The sequence below is a fragment of the Nothobranchius furzeri genome, chromosome 8, assembly GCF_043380555.1.
Source record: "Nothobranchius furzeri strain GRZ-AD chromosome 8, NfurGRZ-RIMD1, whole genome shotgun sequence".
Classification (NCBI taxonomy): domain Eukaryota; kingdom Metazoa; phylum Chordata; class Actinopteri; order Cyprinodontiformes; family Nothobranchiidae; genus Nothobranchius; species Nothobranchius furzeri.
The window spans coordinates 63,153,373-63,180,203 of record NC_091748.1 but is presented as its reverse complement, the minus strand read 5'-3'; the positions used below and the strand labels follow the sequence as shown (position 1 = coordinate 63,180,203).

Genomic DNA, 26,831 nt, shown 5'->3' with positions numbered 1-26,831 from the left:
TCCATAACTTTGATACAAAAACACATTTTTAAGATAGTTGTCTTTTCTCTTTTAAAGCAAGATGGTTTCCTGCTCCTCCCTCCTAATGGTTAAATATGGAATTACAGCTGTCCTAAATAACCCTGCTGCAGCCTGCTTTAGCTGGCCGGGCCTAACAATAAGCTAATGCTAACACGTGTTAACTGATACTAAATTAACCACAAAGTTAAAAGAGCCACACTTTTTGGGGAAAAATATTACTTACAAGTCCAGTAGCAACAAAGTCAGGTCACACTCAGTTAAAAATTTCATAGCCTCCTTTAGCTCCCCAAACTTGTAGGCAGCACCGTTGTTCACACTGGATTTAGCTCTTTGCTTTACCTTTGATGTCATTACTCTCTTTTACTTTTAGGCTCTGCCATGATGCCAACAAAAATAAGCAAAATTTTCCTTTTTTTTTTCTTCTTGAGCTTTTTATTGATGGTCCGCAAACTGCTAGCCTCTATATTGGCTATTGGTAGAGTAAACAGCTGGTAAAAAAAAGTAGATCCTAGTGAACCTACCCATTCCACAAAATTGTTAAGTGCAGTTTCTGGTCAGTAGAAGACTGCAGAGTGCTGTACAATCTGAAGTTCATCCATAATCTCCCTCAAGAATCATTGAGACTTAGCCTGGAAAGCTACCCTGTATGTGAATATATAGTCTGGCCACAGCCTATAGACAGAGCTCGGTCGTGGGGCAAAATCTACGGTTGTCTTTCAAACCGTCTCCACGTTACTGGACAAAAATCAACTCACCACTACAGATGTCAGTCAACGGGGCAGTGCACCATACACTGTCTAAATAAAAGACTTAAGTACCTCTATCTGCTCTTGACCCAAAGAAAAGCCCAAGTCTAGATGGTTCCAAAGCTGTTCCAAATTCCCGCCCACCTAACCAATAGAGTGTGGTGATTGGCAAGACACAAAACCAATCTGGCCTGCTGACGCTCTTATGGAGTGTTGCTAGACCAACCTGCAGAGCAAAAATCCTTTTGCTTCTTCCACGGTCCATCTAGATTTCTCTAAAGCCATCTATAAACAGTGCCTTATTCCTGTTAGCCACGTGAATGATCTACTCTGATCAGTTTAGTCATCTCAGAGTTGTCTCTATGATTTTAAACAGTGCATATCTGTACTAAATTTGGAAGAAAGGCTCATTCATATGTGCACAATGGCTTACAAAGAGTGCACTGAGTCCTAGACAAACACCACAAGTTATATTGAACACACACAAAATGGTCTTGCAGTACTTCGAGGAGGCGAACCATCTCAATGACTGATAACGTTCTGTAAGATTTGTGTTTTGTGGTGGAAATGGCCTTAGTGGCCCAAGTCATTTAAAGCACCAGGAAATTACACACATTCCTCAATCCCAGTAAAGAAAATAAACCTAAATGTCACTACATGGATGTAAAGACTATTCATCAGAAGGCTGCTTAACCCTCTGGAGGCAGGCGTTGCAGATTTGCAAAGTTAAAACGTACCTACCTGGTTACTCCACATACGTATTTCATGAGCATTTTTTAACTCAGAAGTTCCCCTGAAGGACTTAGTTGTTTGTCTTTTCGTTTGTCCTTTTATCAAAACTTATTTTGAGCCTGAGAGGGTTAAATGACTGCTGCAGTGCTCCTGTCTTTTTAGTCCAGTTTAACTTAGGAATTAATTAATTGATAAAGAACAACCAATCACATTTTATGACTAGAGATATAAACCTTTGCCAGTTCAAACTTAATTCATTAATAAGGAATTAGGAGTACACTTAGTCATGCGCCAAATCTAATTTAAGAATATCTGTTCACATACAGTCAGAGTTTAAAACGTGCAAAAGATCAAACTCACTCTTTCTCCTGCTAACAGCAGCGTACTGCCCACTACATCCCATTGCTCTTTTTCTGTCACGGACCATCAGAAAAACCTCCCCTTTTGATAATAATGGACCAGGAAAAACATTTTCCATGTCTGTGAAACCGGTCATTTGTCCAGACTCGCAAAGAGACATGGCATTGATGTATCACACGCCCTTGTTAAAATTTATATTGCTTTTTATAAGGGTTGTAAAGGGTTGGCGAATTGTTCCCAAACCATCACAGAATGGACACCTTTACTGCATGCACAAGTACAGGAAGTGTGCAGTACAAAGCCCAATGAGACCTGATGAAATTTCACAGCTGTGAAATTCAGCCAGAATTAGCCGGTGCTTAATTATGCATGAGCTACAGAAATAATAGACAGTACCTTTGAGAGTATGTGAGTGACTATTTTTTCTTCCTTTTTTGCTTTTGAAGTGAAGCTTTTAAAGGTTCAACTTACAGCTAGAAGTATATACCGGGATTTCTGATAACACCCAAAAAGCACAATTATCTCAGCTGAATCAAAATAAAAATTCAATTTAAGTTAATTTATATATTTTTTTCACTACATCTTCATTTATATACCACTAAGTACATATACATCTTTGTTTGATGTAGCTCAGGTTTTAAAGCTGCAATGGCAAATTTGGAAAACCGATTATCTTAAAACCTTTGTTTTCATGCCTCTTAACAACATTCTAAAACAATATAGCTATAAATAAATTGTAAAAGGTTAAAAAATAATGGTTTTCACATTTGTCTAAAAACTTCTGCGAATGACACGTTTTGGACTGAAAGCAACCATTGGGCCATTCGGCAGTTTGTCTCGCCAAACCTCCGCACTTCCCTGGGTCCTCCACCCATTTCACACGCATGTATTTAGCATCAGACCACCACTGGTGTGAGAGGTTCTCTTCTCAGTGATATCAGAGGAGAAACAGCCAGCTGCTACCACTTCCACTTCAGGACAAACTACCAGAGCCCCAAAAAGAAAAACACCATTTGAAGTTACGGACAACAAACGATGTTTGGACTTAGCGCTGAACACCAGTCACAGTTTTCTATCTCATTTGTCCCAGCCTTGCAGGTTTTTGGGTCCGTCAGCAGCGACTCGGGGAACATACTCAAGGGGAGGTATGAGTGTTTCATGACCGTTTTTGCGTTCAAAACCTAGCTTGTGGTGTAGATTTGCCATCACAGCTTTAAATGGGTGCATAGTAGAAAGTCACTTGTCAGGATCTCATGTTGTTACTATAAAACAAGTCATATGGCCTTGATTTACTTTTCTCACAATTCAGTTATTCATCTGATAAGTGAAAAGGAGACATTTATAAATGTTCTTATTTCACACAATCTAAATGCACAATTTACATGTGTGATATCAATGTGACCACAAAAAGCAGCTTGATGGTTTAAAATGGAGAAACATTCTGAAAAACTATTTGAATAAGTACATTTGTGTCAGTTCACTTACTAGTTGATGAAACTAGCTAAGTTTTATAGTAACTGTTTATTTTCTGACTTCTACCTTGGACTGCGGACTGCGTTGTCAAATACGAAGAACAAAACCCATTAGAATCACACTTTCCATTCTTGTTTTATAGCAGTTTAAAGCCACTGAGGAAAGTATGACAGCAAACTAGGGCCGATCGGATAAACAAAAGTAAGCAATAGACTTAGTAAGTTTTACATCAAACTTCAAATGTTGAACATTTTCTAAATATTGAGAACAAACTTCATTAAGTTCATTCTGTGTTGTTTTTCTAATTACTTTTTTCTGATTCTTATGTTTACAGAGTAGTAAAAGTAGATTTTTTGTGAGCTAAACGTAAAAAAAAATACATAAAAAACCTTTTACTACTCTGTGCATTTAGAATAATGGTCAGAAATCTATAATGGAGTCAAACTATGATGATAAAAAGGTGGAATAACTTTTTAAGACTCTTTTTCCACTAAGTACTTATAAATCTCATTTGTTAATGTGTCTCAAGTTTTGAATGGGTGCATGCTAGAGAATCAGTCTTTGCATTTGTGTGTGAACTTAACATTTGAAAGTGAAACTAAATTAAAAGATTACTCCTAAAGACTCAAATCTCAAAGGACAAAAGCTGTGTCATAGAAAGAGCCTCTTATTCAGTGAGATTTTTGTCTAATGTAAAACTTCAAAAGTTAGATACCCTGGGTGACTCATCAAAAAGTAAGATAATTGTGGAATTTAGCTGAACGGAAACACTCAAATACTTTTCTGTTTAAGACTTTAGAAGCCGTAGGAGAGTGGAGTTTAATACAAGCATCAGTCTGTTCAAGTCATCAAATGGAGTCAGATATATTTTATAGAAGTACAAGAAAGCCAATACAATGCAGATGATCAGTGTGGGCAGGAAGCCTTGAAGGTTTGCATCATGTCTGCCACGTTCTACCCGAGGGCACTCTAGTCTGTACACACAAACACATACCCACAGTTGGAACACAAGCTAGGGTTCTCCGTCACAGCGCAGCGGGAGTCTGTCTTCTTCTCTTGTATTGATTAATGACGCTGGCGCAGCGGGTATCGCATGGAGGCAGGAGTCTGGATCACGGTGGTGGAGCTGCATCACTGCTATAGTCATGCCATTCACACACGCACACACACACACACACACACACACACACACACACACACACACACACACTCTTTCACTGTCTTTGTCATGTTGTCTCCGTCTGCAACACAGACAGCCATGACAAACCAGTGCGCCTACTGGGAGCCTTGACTTGCACCTCGTTGTCGCAGCCCTCAGACGCTCTGTGTTTCCTGTTTTCTAAAGCTCAGAGGGAATTAACGTGGCTTGAATTAACCTGAACTGAAAACGTGCTTTGAAGCAAACAAAATGTTTGTAGATTAGTTAGGGTTAATGAACCGGTTGCCTTCGAGGTGCCACGGCGTTTGTGTGTTTTGGCTAAAAGGTGTCGCTCCAGCACGCCGTCTCTCACTGGCAAATGAGACATTCTCCAAACACCATTACAGGAGCCGTATTTATGCTATTGGGGCTCTGGGTTTGCAGCCGTACCAGAACGAATCGGCTAAAAGGATGTCCTGACTAACCTCAGCGGGCAGACCAACTGTTTTCTTTGCATAAATGGGAAATTATACGTTGTATACTTAAAGGCTATTTTTTGCTTGAATATCACACACATTATTTTTTACCCGTGAAAGGCGGCACGTAGAACTGTTTTTCAAAGAGTGGTAATAAAAATCTGAAAGCTTTCTCTGTCTTTTCCATCTTTACTTTGGGTTTTTTAAAATTAGCTTCCTCTGACTAAAGCAGCTGTGAGTCTCCTGCGAGTGACTTTCTGCGACGCCGGAGTCGATGGGTTCACTTGAGGGTGTGGTCACTTGAAACCCACTCCCCCCACCCCCCACCCCATCTCAAATGTCTTCTGAGACCTCCCAGTCACACACGGCCGAATGGACTTGAAAGTACACAAATGAGAGAAATCTGAGACAGAATCATAAAAATCAAAAAGATTCCTCCATCTACATTTTTTCTCCTCCCTTCCACTCCTCTGGCGTTGCTGTTGAGGCATGCCTCCGTCCCCGCCAACCAGCATCACTCAGGGCAGGGTGAGGGGGGCAATAGGGGGGAGGAGGGCAGACAAAGGAGCACTGTTGCTGCCTTGTTCGAGGGTCGACACCAGACTGGAGGGGTGCGGTTGGAAGGGTACGAGGGAGGAGAGAGTATGACTGAGGAGGTTCATCATTAAGAAAAGAGATTGGACTGAATGGGAGGGCAGTGGGGGGGTCTATTCTGTTCCCAGCCATAAAGAGGACAAGCAGTGCCAGTCATTTTTTCACACATGCAGCTGGCACACACTTATGAAATGTTGCAGTTGGAGCGAGTGTGAGTGATAGGGGAGGGACGGGGCTGGTGCATTGTTTTCTGGCCTTTGTGCATTATTTGCTTAACCCTCATGCTTTATCAGTGCAGCTGTACGCTACAAATGAGATGGCGAAAAAGAGCGTTTGTGCGTTCAATGGCGGCTGTCACAGCTGTTAGCAATTTCATCAGAGCATTGTAAGACACCCCCTGCACGCACTCTCACAAAACAAACCGTGTCAATTATTTCAGAGCAGTTACAACCATGATACAATTACCCAAACGGCGCATGTCAACACAGTTTATGTAAACAAAAGTAAGACAGAATGGGCACAGCGACACGCCAACAGGTATGCACGTTAGAAATGACCCAAATGTTACCTGATATTTATCGTAATTGACTTCTGCTTATGGCGTTCCTTTGAATCGTTTGTGCAGCAGTTGGGATGGAATACAATATCCTGGCTTTAACCCACTTGAGTTGCATAGATTTGTTACAGCTGTGCCTCCCTTGTTCATCCATCTCTTTGACCTGAAAGTTTCATGAATTAATTGTGTTTGTTGTAATGTGTACTGGTTGAGAGAGATGTGATTGACTTGAAGAGGTGTTTAATGATTTGTTTCCCTCCTTTCTGGCTTTTATTCTGTGCTAGGTGATGAAAGTTGCTGACACAAGTGGAAGAAATGGAAGAGAACTGTCAGTTTGGGCAAAAACAGCAAGAAGTGGCAGAAGCCCTCCGCCTTCCAGGCTGAGCGCAATGAGGAGACTTAAAAGTGGTTAAGGTGAGAGCTCAGTTTGCTACTACTCCAACAATATGTCTCCGTTAGGTGCTGCAAGGGTAGGTTTGATGTTTGCATGCAGGCATGATTTTAGGTTTTGGACTGAATGTTTGTTTTGTGTGTCCCTGGTGTGGAGCCACAGCCACCTGGTGAAAAATGTTGCATCCTGTCTGAGTCAACATCTCCATCCCCTCTTTTTGTGTTCCTCTCATATTTCCTCTCTCATTCATTCTGATGAGCAACATGGCAGCTATTCTCATATTGATGTTTTCAGTTCAACCTTTGTGTGTGTTTGTCCTACATGAGCGAGATGGTACAGGAAGTGCCCAATTTCAAGGAAATTGGTGGAGGTTTATTTTGTAAAACTAAAAACCCAAACAACAACATGGAAGTTGCATGCTTTTCGTTTTAAACAGGTTCTGTTGAAACTGCAAAATAAACAGAACAAATGCAACCAAAGGAGGATCTCATGTCTTTATTATATAATGAGTTAGAATAAATTAAATTGCCTTCATTTACTTTCTAGATTCTTGCAGAATTCTCATCATATAAATAAAAAACAGACTTTTACAAATGTTCCTATTTCACATAACCTTAATGCATGATTTTCAATATTTACGATATGTCCACAGGAAGAAGTTTGATAGTTTTTAAATGGAGACAGATATTCTGAAAAACAAAGAAACAAATTACCTTTATGTCAGTTCACCAAGTAGTTGATTGAGATAACTAGGTTAACTAGGTTTTTATTGTGACTCTTTGTTTAATTACTTTAAACAAGGAACAACCTCATTAGTATCCCATGATATTCTGTTTATCATCCGTTTCTTGCAGCGCACAGCCACTGAGGAAAGTATGGCAGGATACTATAGGGCCTGTCAGATAAATTAAAGTAAAAACATAAAAAAAATGTGGTGAAACATTTTACAGGTGTGGAACACTGAAGAAAAAACAATTTAAAGATTTTTCTGATCATAATCGATCACTCTGTGTGTAACATGCAGGCTGAACATTATTTTTCTCCTACACCTATCTCCTGCTTTAGCTTCTGATAGAAAATAGATGGTGAACTCTAGGATTTGTAAGTCCTGACAGATCTACACCATATCGTCACTTAACGTTCATGGATTCACTCTTGACTCAGAACGAGGTTGGCTGTTGGTTTAGCGTCGAGGAAAGAGCAGAGAATGTCCTGACTAGCAGAAGCTAACCATTAGCATTAGCAACTCCACAGCATGGCAGCTCCTCCAGGCTTGTGTTATTGTGGAGATAAAACATCAGTGTTGCAGAGCAAACAGAGTCAGTGGTAGAGTCGCGTTACTGTTAGCCAATCAGAGGTGAGATGTCCAAAAATCAGGAAATAAGAGTCTGCCGTCTGAAGGCTAGGCTACAAGACACCTCCCGTGTATCTTCGCTCAGCTAGCTAAACGGCTAAAAACGGAGGACGCACACCTCGGTAGAACATGAACATTGGAACACGTCTTGGCAGCTCCCGATGACTTATCTCCTTGGCAACCAGGGTGGGGCCAAGACATCAAGGCAAGGTTCCTTGGCATTGAGAAAAACCTACTTTCTCCTCCAGCTGACTTTACTTCCTGATCCAGGCGCGCCCGAGATTTTCATCAGAGGCATTCATTCCTACTAGAGACCACTGCAAATGTTTTGATTAAACAAGTAAACCACACCTTTAAAAATGTTGAGAAATAGTTGAAGAATATGTCAAAGTAACAAAAATAAATTTATATTTATATTTTAATAAAAATTAGAAACTAAACCAGCTCTGGTGCAAAAACGGATTACCGATAATTCTTTTGTACGTTCATTCTCGTTCCATTGTTCTAGTTAAACAAAGCGTAGTACAAGATTTGATTGAACCTTTATTGCTAACAAGTGTCGGCTAACGCTGTAGCCTTCCTCGGAGCGCTGTGCTCTGTGGGAGGCTACAGAAGAAATAATAGGCTACAGAAACCTGTAGCTTTAGACTCATTAGCAGAAACTTACCCATAATTCCTTGAGTAAATGAGCTAAGTTCGCTAATGAGATTTAATTATCAGGAAATAACATCAGACACTGTAATTGTTACTTGGTGCTGTACAATATCCTTAAACTTCTGAAAAATCTTACCTGGTTTTACTGAGGAAAAGTAATAATAAATTGTTCCAACTGATTAAAATGAACAGGAATGTCATGCGATTATAAAATGATTGTTCACGCATCTTACACCGCCATCTTGCTCAGCCATTTTTGTTGTGTAGAAATTCTTCACATGTTCACCATATCCATCAGAAATATCCTCCTACTATTAGAGTATTTTGGGGTACGTGTGCATGCTTGAGACTCTTATTGTGAAGGGTTGAAGGAAGTTGATGCTGTTTTAGGATCAGTGACCACAACTCATACTGATTCTAAGAAAATGCCTCTTGTTTACTGAATAAAAGCTGGCCACAGCCCTCGCTGCTGATGAGAATAAAAAGCAAAACAAATATAGTTTGATTCAGGAGCGTACGCTTCACTTCCTCTAGTTTTTGGGTGATGGAACGGAGAAGAAAACATCTTCCTCCTCGTTTATCTTCTGAAGGGAAAGCTTCTCTTTTTACACCATAGAGCGACAAAAAATAAAACACTGAACATAACCATTCAGATAAAGAAATATGAAAGTGAACAGTCCTCACTACTAATCCAATAAAACCACTTCCCATTGAGTGTTTGAGCCGAGCTAAAGCTGCAGGCAGGCACTGAAGATGGAGGCGGGGACTCATTTGCATAGATCCACACATTCTAAATGAGGCAAAGGTGTTGAAGTACATCTAAGCTGTTTTAAGTCATGAGGGGATTATTTTCAGAGAGAGAGAGAAAAACTATAGGCAAGGAAATAAAAATAATGCAGAATGGGTTCATTCAACATCGGGAGATGAACTTTAAGGGTGTGGTTGGCTGAAAAAACATTTTTAATGAATATTTCTGGTTATAATTGGTCACTCTGAGTTTGAACATGAAAACCGTCTTACACCTATCACCTGAATTAGCTTCTGATAGAATATAGACGGTGAAAATCTAGGATTCTATGTGCTTACCGTTAGCAAGAATAGCTAAAACATTCAAATCAGCGTTGCAGCACAATTTAAATACACACCAAAATAATTTCTGATTTAAGCAATGAAAAGGACAAAGTTAAAGGGTGAGTAGTTGCAGTGCAGAAGGTGCAGCATAAGTTCAAAGGCTGATTTTTAATTTAACAGTTTCTATAGTGTTGGGGCACATTTCAGGTCATGAGAAAAGATCTACGTCTCACATTTTGATGACGGGGAAGGCCGCTGTTGCTTTAATGTCCAGAATCAGCTGAGAACATCTTGGTCAACAGAAGCTAACCGCTAGCATTAGCGACTCCCATGGCTGAAGATACTCTGAGCTTGTGGAGATGAAACATCCATGTCCCAGAGCAAACAGAGTTAGTGGTAGTCACCTTGCTTTTATCCAATCCAAGGCAAGATGTCTAAATATCAGGAAATAAGACTCCAAATCATCCCGCTTAAAGCACAGCTTTGATGTCGCAGTCTGGTCCTGCGGGGCCAGGGGTTTGTGGGCTTTTTGTGCCCTGAGTGGTGCCTATAAGGCATTATTCCTACTAGAGACCACTGCAAATGTATTGATCAAACAAGTAATTCACTCCTTTAAAACCACATTGATAGAATTGTGAGAAAATCAGAAAAAATAAGTTTTACAACAATAACATATCTCAGTTGGAACTGGTGTTTTCATTGCTGTAATCCACCTGTGTGACACAGGGAAATAATTTCATGTTGCAGAGGCTTTAGTGTTCTTTTTCAGCATCGAATAGAGCAAAAAAAAAAAGGTCTAAACACTTCTGGGATGCTTAGCCACAAGGCAAAACGCAGGAATGAAAACTGGCGGAGGAGCCACCTTATTGTCTTAACGGTGTTTCAGCGGTTCCCAAAGCGACTCTCTGTGTGAAGCTGAAAGCAGCAGTAAATCACTTTCTTCCATGCAGGCATGGACAGAATGGCCACCAACACACACAGATGGGGGGTGGTTCAAAGAAAAAAGAGGAGATGCAGGGAAAGGGAAAAGAAAATGTTGTTTCTCTCTGTACTTGTCATCCTCCCTTCTGATGAAACAGTCCTTCACCTCAACCTTCCACCCAGAGGTTACAACAGCAACGGTGTGATTTTCCTCTAAATCTCAAGTTTCTTTCATTTAAACACATAATTCCTTCTTGATTTATGCCTTTTAAAAAATGTCATTCTACTGTTAATAAATCCAACGTGCACACGGTGTTTCCGTGCATGTGCCGCCTCTGGAACGCCCATCGTCTGAAAGGTTTTAACCCTACGTGTTACATCATCCCACTCTAAATGCAGAACTTTCAATATGACTTGCACCTCGTTTTCTGCAGAAGACAGAGCAAACTCAGCGCAGCGCAGCGTTCATTTCATTTCAGGTTAACTCATTTCATATCAACCCAGCACAGCTGCACTCACTCCTTTCTTCTCGCTCTTCGTGCTTTACACTCACCTTTTTTTTAATTTTTTTTTTGTTTGAGCAGATTTTCGGTTCATTTGGTCTCTTTTCCTTCTTTCTTGCTTCAAGCACATATAGCTACTATTTTGAATATATTATTTTTATTTTCTTCTCTCACTGTCATTATCAGTTGATTGATGGGAAAAAGCTGTTGCACGATTAAAAATAGGGTATTACAGCATTTTAAATGAGCGGGCATGATGAAAGGGTTTGGTGGGGTTATGGGGTGTAGAGTAGGGATGCACCGATCAGGTTTTTTGCTGCCGATACCGATATCAAAGATTGCTGATCACCGATACCGATCACGTGGATTGGCCAGAAATTTTCTACAACATTATAATGAGTGCTACAAACTACATAATCTGGGAATAAAGGAAATGTAACCTAATCTAAAATGGTCTGTATTAGGGTTGTCACGGTGTGAAAATTTAACCTCACGGTTATTGTGACCAAAATTACCACGGTTTTCGGTATTATCGCGGTATTTTTTTTAAACGTGCTACATTTTCACACAATTAAATAAACACTGTATGTCAGGAAAATATTGTCCTCAGTTTGTGTCTAAATTTTGCCTAAAATGTGTTATTTTGTAATTATGTTGTTTATTTGTTTACATTTTTCCCCTTTAGTCTTTAAAATACCAATATTTGCCCATAACTTCGTATTTTATGTCTGTTTGATGTCATCATTTAAAAATATTAGATCAGATGATACTCAGTACTCAAGTAGCCTTCTAATCAGATACTTTTTTTTTACCCTTACTTGAGCAATCCCTATTTCAGGAAAATATTGTCCTCGGTTTGTGTCCTTCCAGTGAGCTTTGCAGATGTGGGAAAATGTCATCAGGCAGTAATCATTGTTAAATTCATAATTATTCTCGGAGAGAGACCAACTCTTATCTGCCCCTGGGAGCCCCGTAATGCATAGCGTCATTTCAACATGGCGGTGTCCGCGACACGGTTTATGTGCAGGTAGTGGCGCTGCGGCTGCTTTATATAGCGACTCGTTGCATTCTCCCTCAACCCAAATCCTCGGATCACACATTTTAGCCAAAACGCTAACGTTAACTTGCCTTGCGTTGACTGTAGAGTTGTGGGTGATGGTCACGCAGATGTGTCATGAGATAAGAAGCGTTGCTGCCTTTCACAGACACTTTTTCTGCTCGTGCTGCAAACAGGATAGCCGTCTTCTATCAACTGTCCCTCGGCATTCTTCAAATATCTAAAATATGCCCGTACTTCCGACTTTGTCTTCTTTGAGGGATAATAAATGTCCTCCTGAGCGCTGCTGTCTCCTCCTTTGACCATTATTTCAGCTTTAGCTTCAAGAAAGTTTAGTTGTAAACAAAGCGTGTATGTGCCGCCGGCAACTTCTGCAGATGATACGGTGGCTGGTAAGGGTCACCGCGCCTACACCGCAGCCACGGTAAACCCACCAAGATAATATAGTTTTTTAAAAACAAGACGGTTATTATTGTCAACTTTTTTTTTTTTTACCGGGGTTTAGCGCTACACTGGTTACCGTGACAACCCTACCTGATCGGTTTGCTTTGATCTATTTTGAAAATTCCGATCAAAACCGATAGGGGCGCTATCGGCCGATTACGATCAAATGCCGATCCATCGGTGCATCCCTAGTGTAGAGTGATGATTTAAATAAAGTACAAGTTTTAATCACTGAGCTGTCTTTCCAAATCCTACCAGCTGGATAAGGGAGAATAAAAATAATTTAAAATAGAAGTGGTTCTGAACTCTGTTGAGGAGGAAATGCTTTCTTTCATCATCTTTTATTTACAGATAAACAGATATTATCAGATTATTAACAGATGTACTCCGCATCAACCATGTGGGATCAGTAAAGGCAGAGGATTGTTTCGTTGTTTTAGGGACTTGTCAGAGGATGCAGGAGTTGTCTTGGAGCTGGTGGGGAAAAAAGAATAAAGACGGAGGATGTTAGAAAATATCCAGGCGTGCTACAGCTCTTTCCTGACTTCCACCTTTTTCCCTCTCAAGTGCATCTTCCCATGGAAGGAGGTCTTTCAGGAGCAGCCGAGTCTATCTAAGCGGGCTTTAAAAGCAGCAGGACTCTGGATCTACTTTGAGGTGTCTTTTTGCATAGATAGTGGTGAGGCTGCAGGGCCCAAGCCACATTGTGTCACAAGGTCTCATTTTTATAATTTATTATTTTTTTTTTTTCAAATTTATGGGAACATGACAGGCAGATGAGTCACTCCGTCTTGTCATACTGATTCTCTGCCGGACCTGGAGGACAGACCGAGTAATCAGCAGTTTCATGCTCGCGCAAAATAACCAGCACATGATGCACAATGGTCTACAACGGTTAGGGCGAATACATATTCAGAAGGGGAACAACCATGAAAACCTAAAGGACAAGTGGAGAAAATGGTAACCTTTCTGTTCAAACAAAGAACAAAGCTTTTCATTGAGTCTGCTACTGTCGTTTGAAAATTGAGGTGTAGATGGAATATTGTCGGGTGTACAGTAAGCAGGCCGAGGTATAAAAAGTAAAAGAAGAAAGTAAAGCGTGTTCTTTAAGAATATCCAAATGTAGCTGTAGACAAGTATCTGCGAGGGAGAGCTAAAACTAAGTAGAGTGCTGGTAAATTGAGATGCGGTGGGGGTCAGTACAGTGGTGTCCCTAATGTCTTTATAAGATCATAAAAATAATGCGCTTCCTGGCCTCTCTCTAATTGCTGTGAGGAATGGGATGGAGGAGTCTCAACTAGGGCTGAGCGACCTTAGAAAAAGATTGAAATGCAAGTTTTCTAGCAGAAACTGCGATTTTGCTTCAATTCATGATTTTCTGCAAACAAAGGTCCAACATTAGCTTGCCAAGCCATCCTGTAGATTAAGTGAAAAGATGGTCTAGATTCTAATCTAGTACAACACTCTGACCACCACTGGCAGGCAAGGCGGGTTTAGTGTTTTGCTCAAGGACACAACAGCATTCTCTAGTCGGAGCTGGGATCAAACCTGCAACCTTCCGATTACTGGACAACCCGCTCTACCTCCTAAGCTACTGCTGTCCCTTTTTTATTAGGTTGTCCACTTCTCCGAGTGAGAAGTAACGTTTTCTTATTATTATTATGATTATTAATTCATAATTTGCTTGTTTACATAAGTAAATCTCAACCTGTAACACAATAATGACCAGAGCTCTCAGATGTGGAAAAAAATGGTCCAAAAAATATTTGAGATACACTCTGGATTTTTTCCCCTTTGATCCGTGTAGAGAGTCTTGGAAGAATCGATACAAATATTTAGTCTGAGGAGACATGGAAACCTTTTCAAAATAAAGAATTTGAACTCTTGCAGTTTTGCAAGTATTTAAAATAATTTGAATCAACGATTCAAACTAGTGCAGGTTTTACCTTCCACTCCCAAATGTGAACAATGTGCAATTTTAAACGGGTGACTGTTTTGAGTTTTGTGATTTTAGTCACCCAAATGTAAATTCCAGTTTCAATCTCCACCTTTTGTTTGTGACTTATGAGTTTTTGAGCTACTTGCACTCCATCAGCAAAATAACTACAAGTCGGGTGTTGTTTTTTATTGTGACTAACCTCGCCACGCTACAAGTCGTCTAATGGTTTTGTTTTTTTCGTGCAGGGTTTTATCGGTGGGCGAACGCATGAAAGAGGCGTCAAAGGCAGCTCCCTAAGCCTTTCATAATGCGTCCTGAGAGGAGACAAAGGCCTGCGTTCACTGCTGGGTGTCGATAAGACCTATCATTAGTCTGCCATAGGAGGTATTACTGACACACACACACACACACACACACACACACACACACACACACACACACACACACACACACACACTGTTCAACTGAGTGCAGTAGGTATTTATTCCTGCACCCATTCTCTTGTCTTTTTCACACATACACACACATAAATATTCCTGTGCGTTTCAGGAGTGAAAGAGACAGCCATGCTTGACTCGAATCGAATAAAAGCGGAGTGGACCCCCTGCTGCTTTCCCATCACAGCCGAATTCACTCAGCTTCCCAGAGCAGGGACATCCATGCATAGCCATACATCGTCTGTGTAGTGCGGTCGTGCTCTTCCGTGTACGGCAGCACCTTTAAAGCAGCTTTGGTAAGGAATGCAAAGTAACCTGAACAATGATGTATGTCATTTGTGACAATTGTACATACATAGTGTCACGGACTTAATAAATGGGGGGAAGGAAACTAAATATGCGCTAATCAGCTGATAGAAAAAAATAAGAAGAAATAAATGTAAAAAGCAATGTTCATGACAAGAGCACAGCAGCACATTTCCTCCCATTGTTGAGTACAAAGCAGCCCGGTAGACTGATGATTTTTAAGCAGGTGTTTAAAAGCAGAGAAAAGATGGATGGAAACAAGCTGCTATCTTGATGATGGAACTTGTTTACTGTAAGAAAGGCAGTGTCCCTGAATTAATAGACTATTGACTTATTGATGATGGAACGCATCCCATTTACTTAAAAAGACACGAGTGGAATTACGTGCGAAAGAGGAATTTCTGTTTGTGTTCTGCTGTAAGTGTGTGTGTGTGTGTGTGTGTGTGTGACTGGGAAGAGGAGACTGTCTAGAGTCTAAGTAGATGATGGACCGTGGCTCGTATTCCCATTCGCCCTCATTATCTAGGACCCCTGAGAATATATGAGGTTACTTACCTTCCCTCACTCCCTGCCGAACGGCGAGCGTCGGATCAGGGTCATTAGCCTCGATGCATGGAACAAATGACTTTAGATAGCATCTCAGCTAACCTACAACAAGAGCAGATTAACCCCTTGATCTTTTTAAGATAAGATTTTGAAAACCTTGCGAAGGAATCAGTGGAAAGCGTGATGAACATTTTTGTTATCACCCTTGCCATGTGTTAAATTATTTGAGGGATTTTTGACATTTTTTTTCCCCAGCAAATTTTGACTTCTTTGGGCTTTGGAGTCTTGCTGCACCTCGGCTAAACATCACAGCTGTTTGCTTGAAAACAACAAATCCACAGAGGGAGAAGTGGGCAGCAGATCAAAGCTCAAGGAGGATTTGTTTGGCAGATAGTCGCTTCTTAGAGTCTATCTTTCATTTTTGTGTCTCGGTGTGTCTGTGCGCACACCAACCAGCTGCCCCCTCACATTCCCAACTAGAAAATTAGGGATCATGAAAGGGAATGGCGCAGTCACAACAACCTCCTCCTCAGACCAGTTGATAATGGAGCTCATGTGGGGGCCCGCATGCACAAACTGTCGTGTCTTTGCGTCCTTGTGCAGGTGTTCGTTTGAGTCGTACTGTGGGATTAAATTTCATTTTTAAATACTGCGCAACTTTAAAACCCTGCAGACTAGGTTGCTTTGAAATGAAATGGTCTACTTCACCATTCTTGTTAATTTAAGGTCAGTGTGTTGACCAAAACGGTCTTTCCAGAATGCTGCATCATGAGGTTTGTGGCATACTGGTTGAGGGTGGGGGGTGTCTCAGAAGTCTGTTTTCAGTAGAAAGTCACTCCCAGAGGATGGATATAATTAAGACTTGTGCCTCTCTTTGCAGAGGGTGTTCGTGTAGCGTCTCTGGGTGGTCTAGCTCTACATGTCTGTACTCGTTTATTACAAACAAACACAGTATGGCAAGAACACTGACATAGCATAAAGATCAACATATATACATGTCGACGGTGCGGTGTAAACATAGACATGCCACACGTTTCCTGCTGTGGTACCTGTGTCGGTCGTTGATGCTGCACAGCAGAACTGATCAAAGAGCTTGGCTGACATACATGACGTTCTTGGACTTAAACATGCTTTGCTTTGCTGAGAACAATGTGCACCTCCTGTGTGTTTCATCACGTAGCTAACTTTAGCCTCTGTCCAAGCCTGTATTTACGCATTCAGCAGAAGCCAAATGATCCAAAAGTGGGTTACATTTATGTACGACCATAAAACCATAAATGCTTCTCTTTAAAAAAGTATTTATGTCCTTAGAATAAATCGCATAGAGCCCAAATGGGTCCGATTGGCAGGATTTTGCCGTCGTCAGCATCCCTCGTTCTCACATGTTGTGCGTTTCAACCCTGGGTGGCCTGGAAGTAGAACTCCAAATCTGTGTGTGTGTGTGTGTGTGTGTGTGTGTGTGTGTGTGTGTGTGTGTGTGTGTGTGTGTGTGTGTGTGTGTGTGTGTGTGCGTGCGTGCGTGCGTGCGTGCGTGTGTGTGTGTGTGTGTGTCGTTCTCCACTCGTTGAACCATGCTGGACCACAGAAGCAGATTTTACCGTAATCTGAAAGGCATAAAAAAGTTACCTGGGCCAACAGAAGACCGTAGCTTTTTTTGTACCTTTTGAAAACTCTTGCATAACTTAACCACTAAACACAAACTGGATTTTATAAACGAGAGCGAGAAATTTGGTTTTAGGAGTGAAAAAAAAAGATATAAAAAAATACACTCCCTTTACAATTAATGCAATACCATTCAATCCCACAACAAGCATTTCCTGTTTAAAAGTGTTTGCTCATTAACAAACACTTCCTGTGTTCTATAAAAACCCTCAAACCTCTTTTAGGTCAGCTGGATTATTTATCATAGAGTAAGAAGATAGATTATCTTTTTTGCGTTTTATCTTGAAGTCACATGGGTGGTCTGCTTTTTTAAGTTTCTTTTAAATGTACCAAAGGTATATGCTGGTAGTATATACTGGGGCTTTAATGATAAAGGTGATCTGGTTTGTGGTCTCAGCAGGTGTGCTTATTGAAGTGCGGGGGGGGGGGGGGAATAGAAAACAGAAAAAAACTGAAAAGAGATAAATAAATATGGAAATCTGGCAGAGAAATAGCAAGTGAACAATATTTGAATCACTCTAAAAGAAATGGTAACCTAAACGAATGTAATTGTACAATGGCTGTGAACATTTTGAGAAAGAAATGAGGCAGGAAGTTCTTAGTCGGCGTAAAAGCTTTAATTTCTCCTTCGGCTGTAGCGAGCAGCTTTCCTGTGCTTTCTCCCTATTTAACATCAAAGCGAAGTTTGAACAACTGAGGCAATTTGTCTTGTGGTCAAGGTTAATCATTGTTCTTTCTCCAAGAGTGTAGATCCGGCTGAGAGGAGTTCAGAGGAACCATATTTCGCTGGCACGTCTATTTTAGCAAGCCACCTTTTAATAGCCTCTAAAGCAGTCGGGTTTTTGTTTTGGGGGGATTTTAGGCTCCGTTGTGTTATTCTTCATTTGGTTCAATAATAACACAACTCAGTAAAAAGATGAGATTGCCACATTGCATAAGAAAATGTCAAAGTTCATTTTTGCTCATTTGCAACACGCTCGACAATTAGTCATGTTTACAAAAAGTGGAAACAGAATTGGTAAACATTTGCTTATAAACAGCCCGTTTAGACTCCCAGATATCTGTACGAACCAGCTCTTGTGCGTGCCACATCTAATTATGACCACGTGCTGTTAGTTTTTGCCAAAGGGCAAACGTGATCTTAAACCAAAAGAAGAAAGTCTCAGAGGGACTACTTAAAACTCCAAACAGCAGGGAGCTTAAAGAAATCATTAATGCGGCTAAAGTGGCTTGAAAAAAAAGCATTAACGAATATGACTTCCACACGAACTTTGATGTGCTTATTGACCACAAATGAACTGGCAGATTTCCGTGTGCGCAGTATGACTCATTATCTCCCGCGATAGGAGGCCAAACGGTCCCAGGTCAAAGGAAGCATCAGGAGATCCAGAGGAATGACAAACACACCGTCACTAATTCTGATGACAGAGGAGTGTCTTTTTACACAGATGATGCAGGTTTTTATTTACAAAGAGAAAGGTGGAATTTTTGTGTTCTCTGGCAGATCTATTAATAAAGACGTTTTAATTTAGCTCAGTTTTAAAGCTCAACATGTCAGATACATGCTAGCAATAGATGACTCCACTAAAGTAATATTTCACATTTTTTACAACTTATAAGGAAAGCAACCTGAGTTGTGTTCCCTTATGCATTATTTTTTCTCCCACCATGTGGTCAGCTTTAGATTTTATAATCAGAAATTCTTTTGATGGTTCATTCTGTCTCTGAGCTGATTCCCTTACATCACGAATGCCGTCAGTCTATCAGCCTCAACTATATAGAAGTTTGTCATATTTCTAAATGTCTTTATTTTGTTAAGAACAACGCATAAAAGCCAATCATTTACCCAGATTTTGTTGAAGGATACGTAACTGTTGCCGCATCAGGATTTTCCTACTCGGTGCAGAAAGTGGAGGCTGCTGAATGCAAGGCATCCATTTTTTATATGTATAGCTGGATGATGCGTTAATATTCACACACGGAGGCTCCTCGTGGGTGTTTCCTAGGACCACCCAGGGTGTTGATAAGAACTAGAATTAGAACCACGTGAGTTCTTTGGGAGGAGACGAAGTGGTGACTTTTTGAAGCAAATACAGCTCACTCATCATTTTACACAGCTGAAATTTATCTCACCATTATCAACCACAAGTGACTTACTGGCTTTAAAGCACATTAACTCCAGCAGTGTGTGTCAACTGTGCATATGTGAGGCTTTGTGTGCTTCCATCCATCCTGTGTGTAAGTGTGTGTTTTTGTGAATGACATTTTAATAACATGCTTTCTGCCAAACAACACCTGAATTTATCCTATGCCATTTTTCTCTTTCTTCTGTTTGTTTTCTGTCCAGGTCCAGACATGAAGGAGGCACGCAAGCATACACACGCTCAGCACAAAGGCACCTAGAGGCTGTCTGCGGTCTTCCACCACCCCGCCACTTACACACACACACACACACAAATCCAGTAACGGTAAGGATAAAGAAACCACCGAGTCAGAATGAATGGTGGGAATTAAAGAAAACAAACTCATTATCCTTTTTTTTTTTTTTTTGCATTTAACACAAATTCAACGATTTTATAGAAAAAAAACTTCAAATCATCTGGAAACAATCCAAATTCTGTTTTGATTGGTTAGTATTTTAATTATATTTTTTTTCACTTATTACATATTTAATTTAAATTCATACTATTTATAGAATAGCGAAATATGTCACATTTATCATTTGTAATTCTTGTCCGTGTGTGTGTGTGTGTGTGTGTGTGTGTGTGTGTGTGTGTGTGTGTGTGTGTGTGTGTGTGTGTGAGAGAGAGAGAGAGCGCACATACGAGGGAATGCGGCTTCTCCTTTTTCTATTTTTTTTTCCTGTTTCCATCAGTCAAAGCCAATTTGCACGAGTTTAACAGGCGTACCACATGTCCCCACAACCCCTCTGTAACCGAACATAGAACCCACCCTGCGCCCCTCCCAGGCTTCCCTGCATCCTGCCGAGCACACCCTGCACAAAAAGGCACCCTCTTTATGCTGAAATTACAGTGTAGCGTTGTGGGAAACCCCTCCCTCCTTCATACTGCCCCATTTGCCCTCCTTATCTGGTTCTCGTTGTTCTTCTGGGTAATTTTGTTATTTCTACTATCAGACAGCTGCCCGCACTAATTTGCATCTAATTTAAGTTTAAAATGAGGACATCAAGGTATGAATACAGTGCAAAACTAATACTTTGTGGTGGTGTTTTTCTTTCTTTCTGACTAGAAAGGTTGTGTTGTTTAACAATTACTTGTACATGTGTTCCTTTCATTTTTAAAAGAAAAATGCAGATGTTTCATCACTGCTAATTAGCATGCAAAAACTAATTAATTAGTCTTGGTTTCTGCTTTTGAATATCTCCCTGTTATCACTCAGAGCAGCTCGAAGCACAGCACTGTGTATGGCGAGGCTACAATTTGCCAGGGTGTGTGTGTGAAGTGACAAATGAATAGTGCATAGTTCAGTACGTTACCTGTAGTCTTGCAAATAAAGGTGGCTAGAATAAAGCATTCAACCATAAATACATTACAAAAGGATAAAACCAATTATCTGGTGAGCCAGAGGCTTAAAGCTGCAATGGGAAATTTGGAAAACAAATGAGCTTAAAACATTTTTTTCGTGCCTCTTAACAACGTTCTAACATAGCTATACATATATAGTGGAGATAAAATACATGTAAAAAGTAATAAAGTGGTTCTCTTGCATTTGTCTAAAAACCGGTGCCAAAAACACATTTTGGACCAAAAGCAACTATTGGCCCATCCGGATGTCGGTCTCACCGAACAGCCGCACTTCCCTGGGCCCTCCACTCATTATGCACTCACATATTTAGCTACAGAACACCACTGGTGTGAGAGGTTCGCTGCTCAATAACAGAGGAGGAGGAGCAGCCGGCTGCTACCGCTTCAACTTGAGAACACACTACCAGAGGCCAAAAAAGAAAAAAAAAACATTTGAAGTCACGGACAACAAAAGATGTTTGGATTTAGAAAACGGTGACTGGTGTTTAGCGTTCTTAGTTTCCGGTTTCAACAAAAGCGTCTCAGGGAAGAGACCTGAGGGGATGTGTGAGCATTCCCTGACCGTGTTTGCATTCAAAACCTAGCTTGTTGTGTAAATTCACTATCGCAGCTTTAACTGACGACACCATCCTTACACTGACCGTGTCACTGTCCAGCTTTAATGACACACACCATCAGTTCAGCTGTGCCTCACAAGGCTAGCTTTCTTAACATTCAGGTGTGTGTGTGTGTGTGTGCGTGTGCGTGCGTGTGCGTGTGCGTGTGTGTGTGTGTGTGTGTGTGTGTGTGTGTGTGTGTGTGTGTGTGTGTGTGTGTGTGTGTGAACTATTAAGGCACTCGAGAATCACAGAGGAAAGAACTCACTCTACTAATGGATGTGTGTATTGATGTTCCCATTTAACGGCACAGTAAACGATAGGGCGATGATTGTGTGTGAAGATGGAAGATGGTGGTGGAGGAGGAGAGGGGAGCAGTTTGGCTGGGCGATGATAATGACAAGGAAGGTTATTATTTGGCGCCCCATAGAGTCTCTCTCTCTCTGTGTGTGTGTGTGTGTGTGTGTGTGTGTGTGTGTGTGTGTGTGTGTGTGTGTGTGTGTGTGTGTGTGTGTGTGTGTGTGTGTGTGTGTGTGAGAGAGAGAAAGAGAGAGAGAGACAAAAGAAAGGGAGTTGAGCACAGCACACTTCCTCCATGTGTCTCGATCATTCCCAGCCCATTGGCTATTATTAACTTCTCTCTCTCTCTCTCTCTCTCTCTCTCTCTCTCCCGGTCCACACCTCTCGAGACATCACTTACTGTTGCTGGTCTTCATACAATTATAGCTGTCTCTTTCCATAAACACCTCATTTTCCTTTTTTAAATAGACTATTTATTGAATGTAGAACGCATATATTTGGCGTAAGCGGGGTGGAGCAGAAATGAGAAGTCCAAGAAAAAGAAATGCAGCAAAACAATTTTCTGTTTTAAATGTTTTATTTAAAAGAAGTCTATTTGCACTTGAAATATCGATTCACTCACCAGTAGACTTTCTTCTCCCACTCACGTGTGTTTATGTGCATGTGTGGGTCCGCGTGTCTTGTCAGTTTCAATCAGTGTGTGTGTGTGATGAATATGAATTGTCAGCCTCCCTGCAGGTTTGGCAGGAGACCACCTCCAGCTGGACTCAGACCCCTGCTCTTGTGTCTCGGTGTGTGTGTGTGTTTTGTGATTGTGGTGTCACAAGTCAGTTTGTATCTGTCAGTGTGGTGACAACCTCAGGAGGAAATGACACACTATGCATGCAAGTCACACAAAGGGATGCTTGGAGCTCCAGTTAAAAATCTACTTGCATTATGTAAATGTATTATTTTCATATATGATTGAATTTAGTTTCACATTTGAATCCATTTTTGAAAACCCTTGATTAGTTTTATGTTCTGTTCTCATTTTCTTGGCTCCAAAATTCATGAGTCCTCTCAAATGTTCAATCTGACTGTCTTCGTGTTTCCTTGTTCACGACATATTGTTTGGCAGAAGATTGAAAATTATTTCCAAAATATCCTGTCCTTGCTGTAAAAATCCCTCAGTCGTTCTCAATGTGTGTTCGTGTCTGTGTGTGTGTGTGTGTCTATAATTGCAGTGCAGCTGATAAAGATGGAGACGCCATTCCAGCTGTGAGGAGACTGAAAGAGTCACAAAAACACACACATACACACACACACACACCAATGCAGCTCCAACACGCAGAGCCTGGGGCGCGTGAGCAGGTGAACATTAAGTCAAGGCGCTAAACAGATCACATCGAGGTATGATATCTGCAGACATGCAGACAGAGGAGGCCGGCCTGTACCTGCAGGCAGGGAGCAGCAGCCCTCGACTGGAATTTCCTCCTGCTCCTGGGAGTAGGGTGGGGTGAAGGTGAGACAGGCATACGCTTAGGCTTCTGCTTTTCTTTTGATACACACGTGCTCCTATTTAATTCACTAAAATCAGGATTTTGAATGTTTTAAAAACTGTTATGTGGTGTTTCTTGTATATTGTTTTACATAAAACTAGCCAATACAAAAAACTGCTTTTAGACCCTGTAATGAGGGAAAAAACTGAATAAAAAAAAAAGAAATATATATATATATATATAATTTTATTCATGTATATGTTTGCCTTTTCTTCTTTTTTTAGTCAATTTCTGACAAACATTTTCTTCCAGCTCCAGACAAAGGCTTGGACTGGCAAACCTAAAATTAGCTCCGGTGATTAAAGGAGTGCAGAAATCAGATTGACAGCAGTGGAAAGGTGGAAATCCTGTACAGAAGAGAAGAGGCACTTTTTTTTTCTTCATCCACTAAGCTAATGAAAGGACAAAAACAGAACTACAGTATGTGTTCACACGCTTGTGAAACGGAGCTGAGTTTGGGAGTAATTTAATCACCTCCTGTATGATTTGTCTGTCTGGAGTTACACGTCTGTTTTGACTGTCCTCAGTAATAATTGTGAAACGCTGACAGTACTCATTACACCGACGAGTTCAGCTATTTTCTTGCTGAATTGAAATGCTCTTCCTAAATCGTTTTGTTCCCGTCTCTGCCTCCCAACCTTTTTATCTCCCGACTTCCCGCATCTTCCACAGCAAATCTACATTAAGAGATTCTATCTAGGGTTTGCAGAGCTCCTCGTTGGCCATCGAGCAGATTCACGGAACCAGTCGGGCACTTCATTATTGATCAGGAGGACACAAACACCAATTGCTAAACAGCACAAAGCTTGTAGTTCACCTACTGCTCAGATTTGTTTCGGTTCGCTGCCCCTTTAGTCCGATTTCTTCATGTTTGTTTTTGAAAATGAGGCGTTGTGAGCCATGAGAAAGATCGACTGCGTTCTGTTATCTGCATTTTATTATCACTATTATTATTATTATTAATTGTGTTTTAAAGCTCTCTATATTTAGCCTGGCTCTCAGCTCTCCCCGATTATATAAAAATGATTCAGTGGTTAAATGTCAGAGCTGTCTGTGCCATTAAGGCCAGTACGTTTGAAGGAAGGACGCCCTCCCCTTCTTCTTCCTCTGTCTCTTCTTATTTCTCTCACTCCCCGTTAGCTTCCACATCACACACACACACGCACACACACACACACCCCCCTCCCGACACTCAGCCTGGGCTGGTTTGGGGCTGATGTGCAGACCTTGTCATTCAGATTAAGGCCACATTGTCAGCTCAGGGCTCTTCTCTCTTTAGTTGCGTGTCCCGGATTTTTCTTTCCCACTGTCGGAACAGACCCGCAGCCAGAAAAGACCTTATAAAAACTACATTCCTTCTCATCCACTTCTGTCAATTCCAACACTGTCAGTCAAATCACAGTAGCTGGGGGGGGGGACGATGACGAGAGTCTGTTAGCAGCGTTACTCAAAGCCAGAGCTGCTCGAGCTCATCATCAGCTAAGAAAGGATTATATTTTTTAAACTTAAATATGCATTTTATTTTATTAATTTATTTTTAGTTTTTGCTATGAAGCATAAAAAGGTTTCAGAAGATACAAGAAAGATGACACAGCAAAATCATGTGATCAGGAGCGCAGAGACGGCAAACTCTCCTTCACAAGAGGGAACGCTTTGTAGTAAAGTCTCGCAGTTATTTTTAAATCAAAGTTTTAAATGTGTAAGGAGGATTTGTCAGGTGACACATCCACCAGATAATCTAAGTCACTCCTTATCCCGCTCCGAAGCATCACAACACAGTGTTTAATCGCCCAACCGCATCTTGACTCACCGCCACAGTTTCCATCACGTCATGCCTAATTGCTCTTTGGTATTTTGATCTTCATATTCCTCACCAACTAACTGAACAGCTGCATTTTTTTATCCCTCAAAATGAGCAGCGACTCTGTGCTGTGTATGGTGGTGGACGCAGTGAGGAAAAGAACAAACCAAACTGATGAGTTTTTAGATTCGGGGCCACGTCATAACAAAACAGCAAACCATTGGTTTTGTGAGTGAGTCGGCAGTTTCGTGCCTTCCTCATCCACCGTGCATGAAGCCTCTGAGGCATGGCGCTGCTCCTCTAGAGGCCGAGCAGTTGTGCTTCAAAACACTTCTCGACAAACTGGTTGCAGCCGCAGTCCAGGTGTTTACCCAAACCCACTATGAGTCAGGAGTTTCAAGATGACTTCCTTGGTTTAACTGCTACTTGTGTTCCCAGACGCTCATCAGTGGTGTAGTGTCGACCATGTGTCATGGAGGTAGATTATGTTCACGTCACAGTTGGTTTTTTTTCTTCATCTAGGAGTCTAAGTTGAGGTGAGTCAAAATGATTCCTTTTTTTACAAGAGCTGTGGTAAAACAGACCCCCAGAGGAGGAACTATCTTCATTATGAAATCAGCCAAAGATGTCTTATTTTTGTTTTGTGCAAGACCATTCTTACGTTTCTTCTTTATGAATTTTGAAGTGATAAATTCACAAAATAAATGTTTTATTTTTATTATTTTCCCGTGTAAAGCATTTCTGATGTTTACCTCTAATCGTTACAACTGTAAACGTGTTATCGTCGTGGTTTGATTCCACTTTAAGGACATCTTGTGGTGATTTAATGTTTGGCCTTGAGTGTTCGGAGCTTCTACGCCCACGGAGAAGACGAGCTTCGTCTTTATCTCTAAGCAGACCGCCGTCCCCCGGTCACCATCAGGTCTTTTCTTGCCCCGGTGAACATTCAACGCTGTCGGTGAGTTTGAGCTAAATTAAAGTAAACCATCGACCGTTGACTGTACCCCGTGGCCAGTCTGTCACTGTCGGAGAAAAGACAGAGAGGAGTCCAAAATACGCAGAACCCTCTGAGCAGGCAGAGCGAATGACTTCTTGCTGAAATAAAATAATCACAAGTGTATCGCCTGGTTCACCTCCGACGTCCAAGTCACAGCAAAAGGTCACAATCAACATTCATTGCTGTCGGTGGGTTTAACTGTGTGGAAGAGCTCACTGAACGATGAATGCAACTGTGTCCCAGATTTCAGCCAACCGTCAACGGGGAGCATTGTCACAACATGCTGATGGTGGCGTTCTTTCATCCGCCTGTCTCTTTTTCATGCCTACGCTCAGCAGCATCCGCGCTGCTGGAGGAAACCAACTTCTTGACGGCTTGGTTAAAAGACAGAGAGGGAGGGACATAATGGGCCAATATTATGAATTAGTTAATCATGTGATGAACAAAATGCGATGAAAATAAAAAAGTGATGAATGTGTTTGTGTATTTATTGTGTTGTTTTTGTATCTTGATGTAAAATAACCATATGATTAAATTAAATGTCTGATTTCAGCCTCAGTAATGTTCTTTTGTGCTCTTTTACAATTTTGCTTGAAGGAAACACAATGAGGTTAGATGTAATTGATGATATGAAAGTATCTGATCAAAGCACCGTTGTGAAACTCTTATGGTC

General features: G+C 41.0%; 1 long non-coding RNA gene across 3 annotated transcripts in view; it reads left to right on the top strand.

Annotated features, from left to right (window-relative positions):
• LOC107392767 (uncharacterized) overlaps nt 1-26,716 on the top strand; it is a 34,260-nt gene extending 7,544 nt beyond the window's left edge. The window contains exons 2-7 of one of the 3 annotated variants that reach the window (XR_001573829.3): nt 6,381-6,510; nt 14,676-14,814; nt 14,980-15,163; nt 19,729-19,849; nt 23,046-23,323; nt 23,613-26,716. This is a non-coding gene — a long non-coding RNA (uncharacterized lncRNA). Of the gene's footprint in view, nt 1-6,380; nt 6,511-14,675; nt 14,815-14,979; nt 15,164-19,728; nt 19,850-23,045 lie in introns of all 3 variants that reach the window. The other 2 variants (XR_008566158.2, XR_001573828.3) reach the window with 2 other exon arrangements.
• Nucleotides 26,717-26,831: the final 115 nt, after the last annotated feature.